Below are 14523 nucleotides of genomic sequence, written 5' to 3'. Positions count from 1 at the left end.
GGAATAATATTAATACTCACAATATATGCAAGAAATATGAAATGCATCCAAAAATCATATTATAATAACTGATTAACAACAGTTTTTTGGGTTGATCTGACTAATCCTCCTTGTTTTATTTTTCAGGTGTTACAGTCAGCAAAGGAGCAGATCAAGTGGTCAATTCTAAAATGAGGAATTGACCTCTGAAGGAATCTGTAAATTATTGCAAGGGAATTAAATTTTTTATTTTTAATGAGTTGTAATGTAATTAATTATTAAAGTAGTACACATGGGTAGTTACGTCTCATGTTTAGTGCTGATATATTTATACTTTTTTTGTCAAAGAGTAAATTAGGTCATTTGTGTTTTTTAAATGATATAAAGAGGCATATTTGCTCACTGGGCTCTGAACCAAATATCAGCCAATACACAAATACCTGTCTGTTTCCAAAGCAGCTTTCAAGCAATTGCAATTCTTTTTAACCTCTGGAAATATTGATATATTGCTGTTCTGTTTAGAGGAGGTACAGTTATGTTTTCTTTCAGCATAGCCTCTCATTTAAATGGTCACATATCAAAACTTTATTTTCTAAACTTGTCTTTTATCAGTTTTGGTATTTTTGTTTTGCTTTACAACCCTTTTGTCAAAAAAATTATTGGCAAAGTTCTGTTACACTAGACCTATATATAACTAAATATTTTGTATACATGTGTTTTTTTTAATGAGGAATGTTATGAAATTGGTATGAGCCAGTTAGAGGCACTAATATTATGGTATAGTCCACTATAATATTAATAATTGTCTGACAAGCCACAACTAAACACTACATGTACTGTAGTTTAGAAGTATGAAAAGTAGCATTTAAAAGGTTGATAAAAAATTCAAAGACTTAAAAACAAAGTATTTCGTTTTGGGTATTATATAAAATAACATTTCCATATGTTATTTTCTAGTCTCATTTTTTATTTTTAATGAGTTGTAATGTAATTAATTATTAAAGTAGTGCACATGGGTAGTTACGTCTCATGTTTAGTGCTGATATATTTATACTTTTTTTGTCAAAGAGTAAATTAGGTCATTTGTGTTTTTTAAAGGATATAAAGAGGCATATTTGCTCACTGGGCTCTGAACCAAATATCAGCCAATACACAAATACCTGTCTGTTTCCAAAGCAGCTTTCAAGCAATTGCAATTCTTTTTAACCTCTGGAAATATTGATATATTGCTGTTCTGTTTAGAGGAGGTACAGTTATGTTTTCTTTCAGCATAGCCTCTCATTTAAATGGTCACATATCAAAACTTTATTTTCTAAACTTGTCTTTTATCAGTTTTGGTATTTTTGTTTTGCTTTACAACCCTTTTGTCAAAAAAATTATTGGCAAAGTTCTGTTACACTAGACCTATATATAACTAAATATTTTGTATACATGTGTTTTTTTTAATGAGGAATGTTATGAAATTGGTATGAGCCAGTTAGAGGCACTAATATTATGGTATAGTCCACTATAATATTAATAATTGTCTGACAAGCCACAACTAAACACTACATGTACTGTAGTTTAGAAGTATGAAAAGTAGCATTTAAAAGGTTGATAAAAAATTCAAAGACTTAAAAACAAAGTATTTCGTTTTGGGTATTATATAAAATAACATTTCCATATGTTATTTTCTAGTCAAATAAACTGTGTATTCTGTTGTTTAAATTTTTAAAACCATGGTTTCAGGAAATAATTGTGCACAAAAATGCAATTTAACTAATAAATATTGTTTTTTAGTGTTTGTTGAGTTGCTTCTGTCTTATTAAGGCCGAATGACATATGCGACAACGATGCTGATTCTCTATTGGTGAGAGAACAGTGAATGTAGACCAATCAGATTTTGTCCATAATGAATATTCTGCATAAATAGGAATATGTTTAATAGTAATAAAAAGAGGGTGTGGCTTGGACTGCCATTGGATGCCGTAGGCCAATGAAAATCGCGAATCCGAGGCTCCGCCTACACGACTGAACCAAAGGGCCGCTGCTGAGGACTCGTCGAAGCGTGACTGGTCGCAGATATTAAAGCTGGGTGTTGCCTTTTGAAAGCGGGGGTGAACTTCAACACCCAATCACATTTCACTCTCTCTCTTCGGCTTATGCAGTATGTAGACAGCCGATACCAGCCAAATCTGACCGTTACCACTAGCCCAAATAAAACATACAGGCTATTAGTTACCCAAAAGGTTAAGTTAAGTTTAGAGGTTAAATTTAGTTGTTTATTTTTGTGAAGATAATTTTAGAGCTAACAACAAATAACAAATAACATAACACACACATATAGCCCACCATATCACAGTCTACAATAAATAAGGCTATCAGAAAGTAAGCACAATTTGCACAGTACATAGGCTACAATTAACACGTTTTAAACAGTAAGCCTAAACATATTAACATTTACGCAAAATCCACTGTAAATTCCGTTCTTATGTCAAATTACCATATTTAATTAAAATTATATCCTCATCAGTATTAGGTGATCACATCGAATTATTATTAATAATAATAGCCATTATAATAATCACTGATGAAGCAAAACCCATTTCACCATAAACATCAAAAATAACCAGAATGGTTTGTACTAAAATAAATGTAGATTATGCCAAAGACCATAATAAAAGTGGATTTATCTGGAAGCATCTTTAAAGCTTCTGTTACGGCGATTTCGTATTTTTCATATCGTGATCATTGAAAAATCAGAGGGATTCGTGTGCACAAGTTCATTAATGCGCATCCAGTGCTAGAAAAAAACACATTTAACATGACAAATATCGAGACTCAAAACTGAAACAACTGTTGAAACTAGGCCTAAATCATCTGTTTATTAGCATAACATTTTAACTCTCGCAAAATATTATAGGCCTAGGCTATTTCCCATCGCGGGCATAGGCTAAACAATAAAGCACTAAAAATGACTGTGGATTTTTAAATTTTTTTTATAAAGTTTTTGTTGTTGTTGATGCGTTTTTTAGATTTCGGCTTTTTATTATTATTTTTTCAAATCTGTAAAAAGGCTGCAATGACTTTTATTTAAGAATTTAAAACCTTGTGGCAGCAATGAACTAGGCCCTATTTATTAACTAAATTAATTTCAATTTTTGAATTTAAAATGTTATTTTAAATGACCACCTAGGCTACACCGATTTAAGAAAGAAAAAGCGACAAAAGAGAAAGCAATCCAATGAGCTCCAATGAGCTGGACGCGTTGGAGCGCTGACTGACCAGAACCAGCTAACACTGCTACATACTTTCTCTCATGACTTACTGTCTTCATTACCTCCCTGCGATCATATAATGTTCTTCATTTGATCTCCTACTTCTGTGCTTAGTTTGGACCTCTGTTTGGGCTCCTCATGGGTGTAGGTACCTCCTATAATTGGCCTGTTTATTTGAGCATTTTTTAACCTCTTCATTTAATCTCTTTATTTATATATTAGAGCGAGAGAGAGAGAGAGATTAATTTTGCATTTTGTAAAATAAATAAATAAAATGAAATGTTAAAAAATGAAGGAAACGATGATGAAGAAAGGGGAACCCACTCCCCAACAAAATAGCTATAGCCTACTCCTATTAGAACACCAATCATCAATATTGTTGTTGTTGTATCCTTTAATTAATCTGTGCCTTAGTAATCATAATTGATGCGTTATTTCTGCCATATCGTGAAGTTCACAAACGCGGTCAAAATTCACATGCAGGTATTGTTTTAAACAGTATACAGGATTTCCCTTCAAATCAGCCACAAGAAATTATGAAATTACAGTTGTAGCCTAATCTATTTTTATGTTCTGATAAGATCAAAATAACTTTTTTTTGGTAAACAGTACGATTTCAGGTTATAATCCATATAATGGAAAGTCATCATGTAGTCATCATGAGTTTAAAAAGACCTAATAGTTGAGCAGACATATTGCAGTGATAAAAATGCTCATGGAAATCAGTGATGTAGTGACTGTAGTGGTGAAAGTAATTTCATTGTTTACGAGTTTGAATGTAATTATTGGTAAATAAAATCAAGCTGAATGTAGGTTACAAAAACCTGTGAAATCGAGTATAATAGACATTATTATTAATCAGTTAAATGAATGGGAACTAAAAATATTTGAAATTGGGGGAAAACTTTACAGAATACTAATACTGTCACTGAATGTGTTTTCTCAGAAGCACAAGTATTTTACAGATGTTGGCTTTCATCCCTGATTGTAAATTGCCAGGAGTGGTGAATGATTGTTGTGTTTGTGATTATCGCCATCCAGTGGACAAATGGAAATCTACACTGTCAACTTGAAAGAGCCAGACTCTACACACGCGCGCGTGTCGCTGCATCTTCACATCCTCAGGAAATGTGTTTTTAAGAGAGTAGCGGGTGTTAATAGATTTCAGATCGCTTGCAGCTGCTCTCACAAAGTGCTTCAAAGTGAAGAAGCGCTGGATGAAAGAAGACCACTTCATCTGTCACAGACCGCTTCGTGGGATAGAGACACGCAACGCTGTGGGCTCGTCCCGAAATACAGCCCTCCACGAGGTCACAACGGCACGCTAATTTCCTCAAGGACTTAACCTTGAGAAGATTTGTCTACATATTTCTCATTTTTTGCCATGAGAAAACTGACCTTGTTTCCCCTGTGCTGAGTAGTTTATTGATATGATGAAAGACAAACGTATGCATAAATGGCATAAAGCTGTAGGCATTCATAAAGCCAAACAAATGCTTTCAAGTATAAGCTCTACCACATATTTATAATTCAAGCATAGAGTTGGCATGTTGAAGGGCTTACGGATCCATTAACACAATAGGAGAAGAAGGAGTCTGACAGCTGTCAATCAAGTGTGACAGCCATACCAAAGACCTTTTTGGGGGGGGTTTTATAAGCTTCAGAAATATAATTGTGAAGAAAGACTGGCTTAGAGATCCTATTTATTTATTTATTATTTTATATATTTTATATATTTTTTCTATCTATCTATCTATCTATCTATCTATCTATCTATCTATCTATCTATCTATCTATCTATAAAGGGCATATTTGTCTAGCTAGCTGTACATTCACCCTGTGTCACATGATGTCAAATTTAAATAAGTAATTCATAAAAAAAAATTATAAATAAATAAAATCTTTAATTTTCATTGGGTTCTAAACGAATAAAATAAAGTATATTTAAACTCATATTTATGTGATGATAAATAAACTATAAGCCAAGAATATAACATTATGACTATATTATGTTTTACAAATAATAATAGATATTCATTACAGGGTATTTCACCCTCAAACATTTTCAGGGGCTGATATCACCAATCACCAAAACTGTCATATTATATTATATTATATTATATTATATCAGTGTGAAATGTATGTATGTATATATATACAAAATATACAAAATTATGTTCCACTGTATATTTGTAAACGGCTGGTGAGTCTTCAAAATAAAAGCATCTTATTAAATAATAAATTAAGTCAATCACACAATTCATGGTGTATAAAGATGAGCTTTAAGACAGATACGAGCGTATAATATTGATCAAACTTCAAGCTGGCTCTATAAATCAATGAATTATGGGGGGGGGGGAACACTGAGTTTTGAAACACTGATTGGTCGTATGGTCACCCATAATTGGGCATAAGTGGCATCTGGGAAGTACAGGCAATGTGGATTTTGTTTTACATCAAAGTAGCCAGTTGGCATATGGTGAGACCTTTGAACTGTTCCTCATATTTCACTTACTGGCACACGTGTCATGCTCGACATGAGGAAATCGTACTGCTAGTCTGTTCGGAATCCGTTATGGATAACAGGAAGAGCGAGAGTTCATGTGAAAGAGTGTGGCCGTTTTAACGTTTTTTTTTTAGACATGCTGAACTGTGGGGATTGGAAGTACAGGACACAAAATGAAAGTTTTGTCTGTGCTGGGTGTTTGTGTTTTTAGATATCTTGTAGGCCCTGTGTGATGATTGCGACTGCATTTCTGCCAGATATGACAAGCCTCACTTTACAGTTCAGCAACCTGAAAATATTCCTTTGCGTTCAGCTGCAGAAGTTAAAATCCATGATCACCCGAAGAGCAGCACAAATCATTAAAGTCTAACCTCGCTCACATTTTCTGACTCATGCAGCACAGCAAGGGGTTGCTGCATATATAGGAGATGGGGTGAAGGAACTGAGCGTGATTGGTTGGCAGCTGTTTAGCATACTCTCCCTGATTGGCTAAGGAGCTGACATTGATGGATTGGTTCTTTACTGATTGGTTCCTCTAAAAAAATGACGTTCACAAATGCAGGGCAGGGCTAAATTTATGGGGTGTGGCTAATTTAATGTGTGCTGTCAATCACTTTGGGCCCTCAACACAAAAAGAAAGTGTTAACAGTTTTTACCGCCAACATTTTTGTTTAAAACACATGTACTACTATATTTATAATTTAAACCATGGATTATCAATTCAACACTTTTGTAGAAAAGACAAGTATTTCTTGCATGCCTAACATAGGCTACACACAATTTCACTTTAATCTACTGAACAATTGAACAATTTCTCTATTTACCACAGTGGTACTAAAGAAAGATGAATATGGAAACAAAAAAAAATCAAACTGCACTCCAAAAAATGTTTCAAGCTATTACTAACAATTAATAAATCAAGTCGTGACATTCGTGTTCCTGGCATGTTCCTCCAGAATATTAACGTATTACTCAAACTGCTGAAAGAAAAAAAGTATGAAATTAACTATTTGAATCGTCTGTTTCTTGGAAGAACCGAACAGTGTATATTGGAGGCCTGCGTTATTTAACTATCAGGGTCCTTTCCTTAAGTATCGTACCAAATTACACTGCGCTGTCACATGGACTTAAAATCATATTAAAATATGTGTTGGGCTGGATCTGGAGATCTCATGAAATGAATCCATCCATGAAGCCAGGCGCTTCCAAGCAGACCCAACGCCGTATGGAAGGCCTGAGCTCATGGAGAGACGGCCCGCCATTTTGTCTCCTGTTTCTCGTCAGGTCGCCTGCCAACTCCGCTTCACTCAATCAGGGCGCCCAGAGGAACACATGGTCCGCGGGGCTCCTCAATACCCTCGCGTGCCGCACGCCCCATTTCAAATAAACACCCGGGTCCACTTGGCGCGGCGAGACCCGCCATCTGCCCAAACAGAGCAGGCGGAAAATAAATGCCGCGCTCCTAAACAAATAAACCTTCCCGCCATTCAGAGCGCGTGGGACTGAAGCGCGGGATAAAATACGATTTATCCTCGCGAAGGGTAAACACGGCGACAGGGCTCTGAATATATGAGGAGACCCGTGCAATGGAGAGGTTTGACAGAGTATATAGTCAACAGGAAAGTAATCAAGGGAAAGTGTAGGCGAAGTCGTTTGGAGAAATAAATGATAAGGTTTTCAGGCAGAGAGCCACAGTGCTCTCCACTTATAGGATATATGTCAAACGTCAAAGTCCAATTTGCTAGAAGATGACAACCATGAAGATATCCACCTAGAGAAAATGATTATTTTAAAAGTTTTATAAAAAAAAAAAAAGGGTAACCTGTCAGTGTTGAATAATTGAATGTCATAATGTAAATAGGCTAACTATTTATTTGATTTAGTTTATTTTATTTGACATTTTGTTGGTGTAACCTATTAGCTGAATAATAAACCAGTTAGGCTAATTTAGATCTTAACACATGAATAATTTTCCTTTTACCTTACAGGTTCCGTAGGGAATTGTCATCGCTGATTTCTCAAACTAGGCTGTTAGCTGTTGGAGTTAGTCTATAGTAGGCTAGTTAGTAACCTGTTGTTGCATATTTTACTAAAAAAGGTCAAAAATGTACAAAAATACCACCACCATCATCATCATCATCATCAATCTGGCTAGTCTCTTGATCTTTCCAACCACAGAGCTTTTTTTTTTACTTGTCATTTATCCTCCATTCCACTTCTGAAGTTTAATGGCATATGACAAGTTTACTTGTCATTAAACTTTAGAAGTGGATTAGAAGAATATCAGAAGAATTTTTTTTTAATAGAATTGTTTTTATAATTCATTTTCTTGAGCACCAAATCAGCATATTATAAAATGATTTCTGAAAGATCATGTGACACTGCATTAGAATTTCTGAAATGAGTAGGCCTACTTTTGTTATGAAAATGGTTATGAAAATGTTCTTGAGGAAAAAGTATAACTATTAATCATGTAAAATACTTTTCATGAGCAAGATAAAAAAAAGATTGATTAATGTTAAGAAAAGTTGGAATAATTTAAAATTGGCCTTATAATCATTGTCACATCATGTAATCATTGCTTTAACATGTTTAACGTTGTTTTTGCTTACATGATGTAGGCCTAGGCTACCTAACTGCATGATTTATCTTATAACTGTCATTTCTGCCATATGAACATATATTACAAAAATACATGTAGAAACAAAGCTGCTTGGAAACAGTGTTGGAAAAATTGCTTTTAAAAAGAACAAATATTTCACTCATATCACTTATAAAACCTGTGCCACGTTATTATTGTGTGTTTTTACAGTGAGTCTGCGCATCAAACTTACATCCAGCAGAGGACGATACAGCATCAAGATTCAGTTGGACCAGACAACCTCCAAAAGAGGTTCTGACGCCTTTTCCCAAATTTCTGATTTAAACCATCTCATATGTACGCTGTGTGCTCCTGGCCTTGCCTTGTGTTTTAGGTTATCCATGAAACTACAAAAATCTGAGAAATATGAAGGTACAGAGCGGCGTTACTTCTTCAGTCTCTTTCTTAATTATGTTCGTTTCTAAGCATGGTGAAACATCATGTGATGGACTTGAATTACTGAGAGTTTAGTGATGTATCACATGCTCATATTTTATGGGAAACGATTTTATGATACTTTTTTTTTTTTAATAATATGCTCCATGAATTAAAAAGGCTGATTTGTTAAGCTACATATTTTTTTATATATATAAAAGCATTAAGTCTTTCTCTCTCACTTTCTCTCTCTCTCAAACCCCAGGGCAGAGAATGAGATGATTGGCTGTCTTTGCGTTCCGTCATGCAAGAGGCAGGGCTGTCACAGAAATCTGTCCTTTTAGGGACATAATTGAGGCGGGCAGGATGGCATGTGTGGGTGTGATAGGGCGATTGTGTCAGGGAAAGCAAGATTGACAGGAATGACAGCTCCATTTATTGGCTGCTAGAGTCTAGTCAGCAAAAGGGCATTCAGGGCCACTGGCTGGCTCTGCTGGCGGCCTGTGCAGTCGGCGCCTAGTGAGTAAGCATTTAGACAGCAGCCCTCACCGCTGCAATGCATGGGAGAAATATATCTGTCAACACTGACTGTGATCTTTGACGGTGCCTCTAAAGAGGAAGGTCATACATATGAATGCAATCTCTGTCACACTCTTTTTTCTCACATAAACACATACACACACACACACACACACACACACAAAACCAAGCCTGACATAAATTGCACATAATGCCATGTTGTCAAAGTCCCTTGGCACAAAGATTCAGCAGTAAATACCCTTTACTAAAGGTTCAGAGTCTTGACCCTGGAAACATGTCACTGAATTTTTCTCAGCACAGTTTGTTTTGAATGTTGTCTTTGTGGAATGATTATAGCTTTAAAACTTTGGCTATAATGCAGTTTAATGTTTACTGTTTTATATTCTTGATGAATGTAAAGTTGGAGGAAACAGCATGAAGGCAAATTTTGTTTAAAAGTTGTGAAAGTCTGACTGTTTTACAGTATTACAGCATTATAGGCTGACAGAGAGATCAATTTGATTTATTTAATAAATATAAAAAAGTGTTCATCTGTATATACAGTGTCATTAAAAATGTTGGGGTTAGTTTATGTTTTGAACGAAGTCTTTAATGTTCACCAATGCTGCATTTATTTGATCAAAAATACAGTAAAAAAACAGTAATATTGTGAAATATTAAAATAACTGTTTTCTATTTTAAAAACATTTCAAAATGTAATTTATTCACGTGATGGCAAAGCTGAATTTTCATGAGCCATTAGTCCAGTTTTTAATGTCACATGATTTTTTAGAAATCATTCTAACTCACTGATGTGCTGCTCAAAAATATTTCTTCATGATTCATATCATAAAATCACCTTGCAAAAGATTTTACCCATTATATATAATAATGTATTGACATTACTGACAGTGTAATATTTATTTAATCTTTTTTTGGTTTCTCTTTGTCTATTTCCAGTAATGCATGAAGCCCTGGAGTCATAAACAGCATCTCTAGTACTTCAGGAATTTTATCCAACATGGAGGATGAAGAGATTTCTCCTGGTGAGTTCTGGGAACTCTGTGTATGTGATTTCTGATAAAATAATCCTGCAGTTGTAACTTTGGTCAAAAGTCCCCTGTACTTGTTGCACTTGGCTAAAGAGTGTCTTTGACAATATTTTACTCAAATTTTTTTTTGATTCTTTGCAAACACATAAACATCCACTCACAGGCACAGATATACACACATCAAACAAAAATCATTCTTTTGTATATGTTTGCATAACCTTTCCATCAAACAAAGATGAAAGAAAACAAACACTCTCCAAAGGAAATGTCCTCCTAAAGGAAACATGCTCACTTGGTGTTACAGCATGTTTTGGTACTAAAATATTTGTGTTTCGGTTTTTTAGAAACATCGACGTCCAGAGGGTTGCGACCTCAAAATGTGAAAACTGGTGATGTTACAAAACCCTCAAAACTGAAGAGGGAATACGCTTTATGGACGACGTAAGTATTTCAAAGCAACTGCCATAGTTATTAGTCAGTATTATATAGGAAAGGTTTCACACCATCATTCCAGTCCTGAGATGCAGTGTCCTTCAGACTAATAAAAGCAGGCGATTCATGTACTTAGAAAGGGCCACAGAAAGTACCACCTAATATCCTAAAGCTGTCATGCTCAGAGAATCACTTAATAAGGCACATAATCGTAAGAGGTGGCCAAGACCTCAGATGACACTAAATCAATTGGCAGACGGTAACTCCTCAGGCGGGCCACGGTACCTAAGCTCTGAGTTATGACTTTCGGGGTGCCCCAGGGCTCAATACCCGGCCCACTCACACTTCTCTCCGTCCGAACTTTACCCTCTGGACTTATTTCATTTTTCCCTTGCTGGATCTGACAGGTTGCGTGTTACTTGGCGCCTCTCAAGTCGCCAGGCCAGCGGTATGATTAAGGGAGATGGAGGAAGATTAATGGAAAAGTACAGGAACAGTGTTGGCCTAGAGGGAAGAACCTTGCGCTAATTCTTAACATGCCGTTTGTTTCTGCCAGGTAAAGATAAAAGGTTATATGTCTCAAGAAACTGTAAGTACGTCAGAAGTGTTTATTTGGTTTGTCCAGGCGTATATTGAAACAGTTGTTTGTGAAGGAAATTGAAATTATAACATAACCGCATATGCATAACCGAGCTATTTGCTGTGGAGGTCTTGCTTAATCATTTCCATAGCTCATGTTGTCTTTGGTGTCAATTCCCATCTGCAGATGATACCGCTAAAGGATGAATGGCAATCAGATGTTAGTTGTTTTTGAACCGAGTTGGAGAGCACTTTCTTACAGTAATCATGAGAAAATGCTGCGCAGAGAATTGCTTTCGCCACAAAGAACGCTTAATCCTTGTCACTTCTCCATCTTTACCAACATGCGTCTCACTGGCAAGCCATTGTTCGGTTTGTGCTCATCCCGACAAGAAGACGTTAAACGCCAATGGAGCTTTTCCAGGTTAGCTTCCCACATTCTCCTCACTAATCAAGAGCTGCCTCGCAATAACGATAAATCTCTCATTTTGACGTGCGGCATAAATAAAGCAAACAGGCCTCGGTTTGATTACCCAGACTCCCCGTGAACAGACGGGCATTTGAGTGGCTCTGCTATTTATCAACCTGGATCTCCCTTCCTCTCAATCTCTCCAGCACTCAAAAATGCCGTCACTGATTGCGTTTAATGTCTAACACATGGCCTGGCCAAGCATTCCCACTGCTGCCCGGGGAGGTGTTTGGACTGATTAAGAGAACTCTTTTTGCGGCCAAAGATTTGGGTTGTGAAACCGAAAGGTTTTGGCAATGCGGCAGAATTTTGGGTGTAGCTCTGGGGATTCGAATACAACTGCCTCTGTGGTTCGTGGACAGAGTTTCTACTCTTGGAATCTTACAGAAGCATCCAAACGGGGAAGAAATGGCGTATAGCAGCAATTACTTACTATCCTGAGGAGTGTTCCTCACTTTAGTGCCTCATCTTTTTCTCTCTCTCTCACTCTTTTTTTTCTCCTTCATCCATTCAGCACTTCTCCCTCTTTGCTGGCTGCCTGGGGTCACATTTAACCTGGAAGTGCTCTGATTGGGCCGAGGGTCACTTCACGGGCCCCCAAATTGCCTGCACCCATCCGTCACTGTCAGGCCATTATTAGTGCTATTAACATCAAAGTCACAGTCTGAATTATAGCGCATACAAAAGCTACGCTGCTCGGACTTAACGCCGACCTGAGCCAGGATGACAGCGAAAAGGGTTGAGACCTTACCGATGACATCACTCTAATCCCTCAAAGGCAGAAATGGCTGACGCTGAACAGAACCGTGTTCTGGGAGAAAGTTTTCAGGTTGCACAGCTTCATGTCGTCTTGTAACTCCCAGATTCATGTTAACAGATGACCGTAAGCCAGATCTGGATCCGCCTGCTGATTTGTCAGCAGTATAAAGTCAAAAAGGTCTAATGCAAGGAGTTAGATGTTGGTAGTTAATAAAAAGCAGCATTTGACACGTGGGAAAGTTTTCTTATGTTCATTCATTTAGCAGCAGGTGCTTTTAGACAAGGAAACATACAAAAGAGGAATTTTACAACATAAGTGATTAATTCTAAGACTGAATAAAGGAGAATATAAAGTTCACCCTAAAAATAATGAAATTCTGTCATCATTTACTCACCCTCATGTTGTTGCAAACCTATATGACTGACTTTCTTTTTCTGTATGAATGTTGGTGACCAAACAGTTTCGCAGTTCACATTGACTTTTTTTTTTTGGTTCATACAATGGAAGACACTAGGAGCCATAATTATTTGGTTACCCACATTCTTCAAGATATAAAAGAGGATTTTTTGACGAATGTTGGTCACCAAAATGGTTTTGATTCCCATTGACTTCCATTGTATTTTTTGTCCATACAATGGGAACCGAAATTGTTTGGTTGCCAGCATTCTTCAAAATATCTATTTTACACAAAAGAAAGAAGTCATACAGGTTTGGAACCATATGGGTGAGTACATTTTTATTTTTGTATGAACTATCCCTTTACGTAGCCTAGTTAAGTGTTCACAAAGAGTTGGATTTGAACGCTTGTGTCTTAAAGGTAAAGCGTATAATTTCTACACCACAAAGAACTGCAAAATTCATGATATTTTTGTCTCATTTGTGTCTGTGCACTAAACCATAATAGAAGAGAATATTTAAACATCCAAATGTACAAAAATGACACATTTCATCTTCAAAAAAAGAGAGATCTAATTCAAAAATCTGGGTTTCCCCTTCAAAGGCTTGCAAAAACCCCTGTCCGGCACTCCTTCACATTCAGTGCTGCCCTGGACACCGAATGGCCTGCATTGTGTTGTGCTCATGTGTCAGTCTATGTTGTCGCTTTGAGACAGATCTTAAGGCAGCACTGTTGTCCTTTTTAATTAAGCTTCTCCATATGCATGAGCGGAGGGGGGGGAGAGAACATTGGCAACGAAGGAAAGAAGAGCCATGGCGGGGAGTCTAATCAAGTGACAGACTGCTGAGCGGGCTCAAAACACGAGCTGTCCATCAGCGATAGGTGAGTGTGAGAAACCACACAGTCTCGCATGCAAGTCTACAGAGAAATGTCAAGAGGTACATTTAATACAGATATTATAGAATGTACATTTGTGCCCCTTTGTATCATCCTTTTTTGCCTGGGTGGCTGGCCCACCTTTCTGTCCATTATATCATTTTAGGGCGCTCCCAAGGGTTGATGGGAGTTAGGTCAGAGTTCAACTCTGACGCCCCCATATGGTCAATTAAATCCTACTCAGTGCCCAAGCAGGGCCTCTTTCTTTATGGCACTATTTACTCTTATATTTTCATTATGTAAGGAAAGATGGAGAAGGAGAGATCAAGAGAGAAGAAAGTTGTCTGTTCTTGATGCATGAGCTGAAAGGACACAAATTACAAATCAATATGGTTATTGAGAATATTCCCCATCTCCACAGTAATTGGTCTTATTTAAACTATATTAGTATTTATAAATTACATATTATTATTATTATTACTATAAAATATTATTATTTTTACATTTTTATAACATGCACAGTTGTTTAAGTAGCACCTCCACAAAATAGTCTTAAAATAATAATAATAGTATGTAATGTATAAATAGTTTTTCTATACTCTATAAATTGTTATTATGATTTTTATTAATATATTACTATATATATATATATATATATATATATATATATATATATATATA

This window comes from Sinocyclocheilus grahami, unplaced genomic scaffold, assembly GCF_001515645.1.
Source record: "Sinocyclocheilus grahami isolate Dianchi unplaced genomic scaffold, SAMN03320097.WGS_v1.1 scaffold66.1, whole genome shotgun sequence".
Classification (NCBI taxonomy): Eukaryota; Metazoa; Chordata; class Actinopteri; order Cypriniformes; family Cyprinidae; genus Sinocyclocheilus; species Sinocyclocheilus grahami.
The sequence above is the reverse complement of the archived record's forward strand: the minus strand, read 5'-3'. Positions refer to the sequence as shown.